General features: G+C 42.1%; 1 protein-coding gene across 2 annotated transcripts in view; it reads left to right on the top strand.

Annotated features, from left to right (window-relative positions):
• LOC100135972 (potassium channel TSK3) overlaps window positions 1-6,000 on the top strand; it is a 152,852-nt gene that overhangs the window by 99,241 nt on the left and 47,611 nt on the right.

The following is a 6,000-nucleotide window of genomic DNA, read 5'->3' on the forward strand; positions in this document are numbered from 1 at the left end:
ATTTCATTTTTATTGCATACATTGCTCTGCGGGCTTTTTCTTTGAGTGCCTTCACTGCCATATTAAAGTTTCCCGATGCAGATATGGTCAGACCAAGGTAGGTGTAATTTTTTGTGTGTTCAATTAAGGTGTTGTTCAGGGTGAATTTACATTTGTGTTTCTGACATCTGGGTTTTTTTTGGAAAATCATGATTTTAGTTTTTTGGAAATTTACTGCCAGGGCCCAATTATGGCAATATTGCTCCAGAATATTAATGTTTTGTTGAAGACCTTCTTTGGTTGGTGATAGAAGTACCAAGTCATCAGCATATAGCAGGTATTTCACCTCTGTGTCAAATAGTGTGAGTCCTGGGGCTGGAGATTGGTCCAACATGTCTGCTAATTCATTGATATAAATGTTGAAAAGATTTGGACTCAAATTGCAGCCTTGTCTCACACCTCGACATTGTGAAAAAAATTCTGTTCTTTGGTTTTTGATTTTTATTGCACACTTGTTTTCTGTGTACATACATTTTATTAAGTCATACACCTTACCACCAAGCCCACTTTGTAGAATTTTGTAGAATAGCCCTTCATGCCAAATCGAATCAAATGCTTTTTTAAAGTCAATAAAGCAAGCAAAGATTTTGCCCTCTTTTTTTTGGTGGACGTGTTTATTAATTAGTGTGTGTAAGGTGTATATATGGTCAGTAGTGCGATGGTTAGGGAGAAAGCCAATTTGACATTTACTTATTACATTTTTTTCTTGAAGAAAGGTTTGAATTCTTGAATTCAAAATGCTACAGAAAATCTTTCCCAAGTTACTGTTGACGCAAATTCCCCTGTAATTATTGGGGTCTGATTTGTCTCCACTTTTGTGGATAGGGGAGATGAGCCCCTGGTTCCAGACATCAGGGAAGCAGCCAGAAGTTAAAACCATGTTGAACAATTTAAGCACAGCATTTTGCAACTCAGGTGTGCTGTTTTTCAGCATTTCATTTCTGATGTTGTCTACACCACAAGCCTTTTTTGATTTAATAGATTTTAGCTTTTCATTTAGTTCTTGTTGGGTTATTGGGTAATCTAATGGATTTTGGTTGTTTTTAATGACTGATTCAAGGATGTTCAATTTTTCTTTAATTTCTAATTGGTTCTGTTGTAAGTCTTTTTGTGGGATGTTTTTGTATAGATTATCAAAGTAAGTTTTCCAAATTCCTACATCTTGTATGGCTAATTCTTGTGGCTTTGATGTGCTTAAATTGTTCCACATGTCCCAGAACTGATTTTGGTCAATTGCGTTTTCAATTTCATCAAGTGTCTTGTTGGTATAATTCAATTTCTTGCATTTCAGTGTTTGTTTATACTGTTTCAGAGTTTCAAAGTATTCATATCGTAGCTCTGGGTTGTTTTGCTGCTTATGTTTTTTGTTTGACATTTGTCTTAGGTGTTTTCTAATTGTTTTACATTCATTATCAAACCATTTGTCAGAAACATTTTGATTTTTGCTTCTGATGTTGCATTGCTTTGGTTTTCTCAAATTTGCTTTCAATGCTGCTTTTTGGAATATGCAGTTGATGTTTTGGGTAGCTGAATTGACACCATCTTTATTGTTTTGGTACTGTGAGTTATTGAAAAACTGTATAGAGTTCATCATTTCATTTGAGTTCAATGTTTCAATGAATGCCTCTGCACTGTTTGGAGCCCATCTGAACGATTGGTTTATGTTGTAAAGTTTATTGGGCTGTTTTTTTGAATGAATATTGCCAGTTAATTTCTTCAGAAACACGTTGATCTGACTGTGATCTGACAATGGTGTCTGTGGTCTGACAGTGAATGCACTAATGGAGGAGGGGTCAATGTCAGTGATGGCATAATCGACTACACTTGTCCCAAGAGCTGAGCAGTAAGTAAACTGACCTAAAGAGTCCCCTCTGATTCTACCATTAAGCATGTACAGGCCTAAGGCTCGACAGAGATGTACTAACTCTTTTCCATTTTTGTTCAGTATTTGGTCAGGACTGTTTCTATTATTTATAATAGGGCTACTGTACAAGGAGGGGTGTCCAAATATGTGGTGGTTACCTCCCGCATCAGTGTAGTCAGGCTCAGAACCTGTTCTTGCATTGAAATCTCCACAAAGAAGCACTTTACCCTGCGCCTGAAATGTAATGATTTCTGTCTGGAGATTGTCAAAAAACTGATCATCATAATATGATGAATCTGAAGGAGGAGCATAAGCTGCACATATGTATACATCATTGTCACAATAGATTGTACCTTTGTTAAGTTTTAGCCAAATGTGAGTGGTACCTTTTTTCATTTCATTCAGTGCTAAGTCCTGCTTATGCCAAATGATGATTCCACCTGAGTCTCGGCCCCGTTTAACATTTTTATGTTTGATTGATGGTAGTAAACTTTCTCTATAGCCTGAGGGACACTGAGTATCTATGTCTCCACGACACCATGTTTCCAGTAGGATTATGATGTCCTGTCCCTTGATGTTTTTAATCAATTCTGGATTAGTTGTTTTATAACCAAAATGTGAAGAGTATAGGCCCTGGATATTCCAAGAGCTGATAGTTAATGATCTCATTTATAATAAGTGATATTCACTGGTTTGAGTAAAGTACATCGAAAATAACAAAAAAAATTAAATACTATATATATATATATATATATATATATACATATACATATACATACATACATATATACACATATACATACATATATACATACACATACATATATATATATATATATATACATACACATACACATACATACATATATATACATACACATACATATACACACATACACACACACACACACACACACACACACACACACACACACATACATACATACACACACACACACATACATACATATATATATATACATATATATACACATACACATATATATATATATATACACACATACATGCACATACACATATACACACATACATACATACATACACACACACACACACACACACACACACACACACCATTACATATAATAATTATTATAATACCGGTGTCAATACATTTAGGAATATTTGTAAACAAATGAATAAGAATGGAATAAGATTGCACTGTACTTATTTTATGTGCAATCTGCAACCCTGTGTGTTTGTGTGTGTGTGTGTGTGCGCGTGTGTGCCCGTGTGTGAATTAAAGGGACTGTCTAGCTCAGTAGTCTGCATATTAGTTGCAGTAGTTGGCGCACCTCTCCTATCTCTGATTGTTCTAGGGGTCTTCTGCCAGAGGTTACCTCAGCATATGTAGGCTGACGATCTAATTGATACATGGTGTGGACTGCATCATGTGGTCTACTTCCCTGAAGGGCAGTGTTCTGACCGACCCTGGAGTAGTGGTCAGAGCTGTGTTGTGATGGGCTGGGTCTAGTAGAGCTGTGTTGTGATGGGACAGGTCTAGTAGAGCTGTGTTGTGATGGGCCGGGTCTAGTAGAGCTGTGTTGTGATGGGCCGGGTCTAGTAGAGCTGTGTTGTGATGGGCCGGGTCTAGTAGAGCTGTGTTGTGATGGGCCGGGTCTAGTAGAGCTGTGTTGTGATGGGCCGGGTCTAGTAGAGCTGTGTTGTGATGGGCCAGGTCTAGTAGAGCTGTGTTGGGATGGGCCGGGTCTAGTAGAGCTGTGTTGTGAAGGGCCGGGTCTAGTAGAGCTGTGTTGTGATGGGCCGGGTCTAGTAGAGCTGTGCTGTGTTGGGCCTGGTCTAGTAGAGCTGTGCTGTAATAAGCCATGTCTGGCTCTTTTCTCCTCGGGATGGTGGAGGTACTGTTGTTTCAGAAGGTGGGGCGGGGGACCTTTGTTGCTGGGGTGATGGGTGTGTGGGTCCCTGCCAAGTGTTGCATCTTTTAGGTCCTTGGCAAAGGTTCTGATACTGTCCTGATCAAGATGTATATTATCATATAAGTGTTGACATGTCAGAGTGGGGTGGTGAGCCGTTCTGACGTTGAGCAGTGAGGCACAGTCCACAGTGATCTGTTGATTTATTTTGTCGATCAACTTTTCTGGGAAGTCTTTTCTTGGTAGGAGGGTGGACACAACTATATTGGTTGTTGGGAACATAGCCTGTGCCCGTTCTGCCACTCTTCTCACTGCCCCAGATACATTTTCACCTTTGGCATGAAGGTCGTTTGTGCCAGTGTGGATGATGATGTTGTCAGGGGTGTCAATCCTGGTCTGACTGAGTAGCTGCATTGCACTCTCAGTTGTAGGACACCAGAACTTATACACCTGGTGTCTAGGGAATAATCTTTCCTGGACTAAGAACTTCCCATTTGAATCAATTAGAATTGCAGTTGTGGGTGATTGTCTGGGTGGAGCAGACTGGGAGGCTGGTATTCTGACCTGGGCTGGAGCAGACTGGGAGGCTGGTAGGTTAACCTGGGCTGGAGCAGACTGGGAGGCTGGTATTCTGACCTGGGCTGGAGCAGACTGGGAGGCTGGTAGGTTGACCTGGGCTGGAGCAGACTGGGAGGCTGGTAGGTTAACCTGGGCTGGAGCAGACTGGGAGGCTGGTATTCTGACCTGGGCTGGAGCAGACTGGGAGGCTGGTAGGTTGACCTGGGCTGGAGCAGACTGGGAGGCTGGTAGGTTAACCTGGGCTGGAGCAGACTGGGAGGCTGGTATTCTGACCTGGGCTGGAGCAGACTGGGAGGCTGGTAGGTTGACCTGGGCTGGAGCAGACTGAGAGGCTGGTAGGTTGACCTGGGCTGGAGCAGACTGGTAGGCTGGTGCAGTGTCATCCGGCTGTGTAGTGGAGGCCATGCTAGTCTCAGGTTCTGCTTGTGTTGTACCAAGCTGGTGGACATGTTCTCTAGATGCAGAGGACACAATGACTCTCTGCCGGTTGAGGGTGTCAATGTACCTCTCTTTTTGTTCGAGCTCCTTTCTTGTTGTGCTCAGATGTACTCTGAGGTCATCATTTCTCTCTCTCTCTCTCTCTCTCTCTCTCTCTCTCTCTCTCTTTCTCTCTCTCTTTCTCTCTCTGTCTGTCTTTCTATCTCTCTCTCCCTATCCCTTGTTCTTCAACTGGCCTGCTACAGTGCAGGCCAGTTAAGGCCCCTCCAGATGAGTTGTGACTTCTGGTTGGTCCTGTACTGTGTTAGTTCTGTTGTTTGACCCTCTCATAGTGTTTGTTTTGTATGATGAGACAAAGTGTGTGGGATAAAAACCTCTCCAGATGAATCATGTGGATACAGTAAGAGCTGCTCTCTCTCTCTCTGCTCAACTCTGACTGTTCCTCTCTGCCCACCAGCATCTGTTCAACCTTTAATTTAAAACAGGGACTTCCCTACCTCGCTCCATCGCTCACTCTCCACCTGTCTGTCTCTCCTCTTTCTCTATGTCTCCCTTCCTTTTCTCTCTTTCTCATTCCCTGCCTTCTCTTTTTCCCTATCTCTAGCTCCTCCCTCTCTCTCCTTCTCTATATCTCTCCCCCTCTCTCGTATTCTCTCTTCATCTCCCCCATCTGTCTCTTGCTGAAAGGGGATGGTCTCTACTAAAACCCTGCTCTTAGCTCTTCCTCATAACAACCGCCCCGGCGACAGTATCAACAGTAATTAAGAAAGCAAACAACATCAACTGAGCAGGAAAAAAACAGCAATTAAAGCATTATGGCTAGAGTGTGTTCATAATGATGCCAGAAATACATCCATAATGATGTCTCAAAGTAATGGTGTGACTGGGGTAATGGCATCACTTAAGTTCCTGGGGTGTTAGCAGACAGTTAGCAGACAGTTAGCAGACAGTTAGCAGGCAGTTAGCAGACAGTTAGCTGACAGTTAGCAGAAAGTAAGCTGAGAGTTAGCAGACAATTAGCCGAGTTAGCTGAGAGTTAGCAGACAGTAGCCTACAATTAGCAGAGAGTTAGCAGACATTTAGCAGACAGTTAGCTGAGAGTTAGCAGACAGTTAGCTGAGAGTTAGCAGACAGTTAGCTGACAGTTAGCAGAAAGTTAGCAGACAGCTCACAGACAATTAGCTG

The sequence above is a fragment of the Oncorhynchus mykiss genome, chromosome 2 (genome assembly GCF_013265735.2).
Source record: "Oncorhynchus mykiss isolate Arlee chromosome 2, USDA_OmykA_1.1, whole genome shotgun sequence".
NCBI classification, from domain to species: domain Eukaryota; kingdom Metazoa; phylum Chordata; class Actinopteri; order Salmoniformes; family Salmonidae; genus Oncorhynchus; species Oncorhynchus mykiss.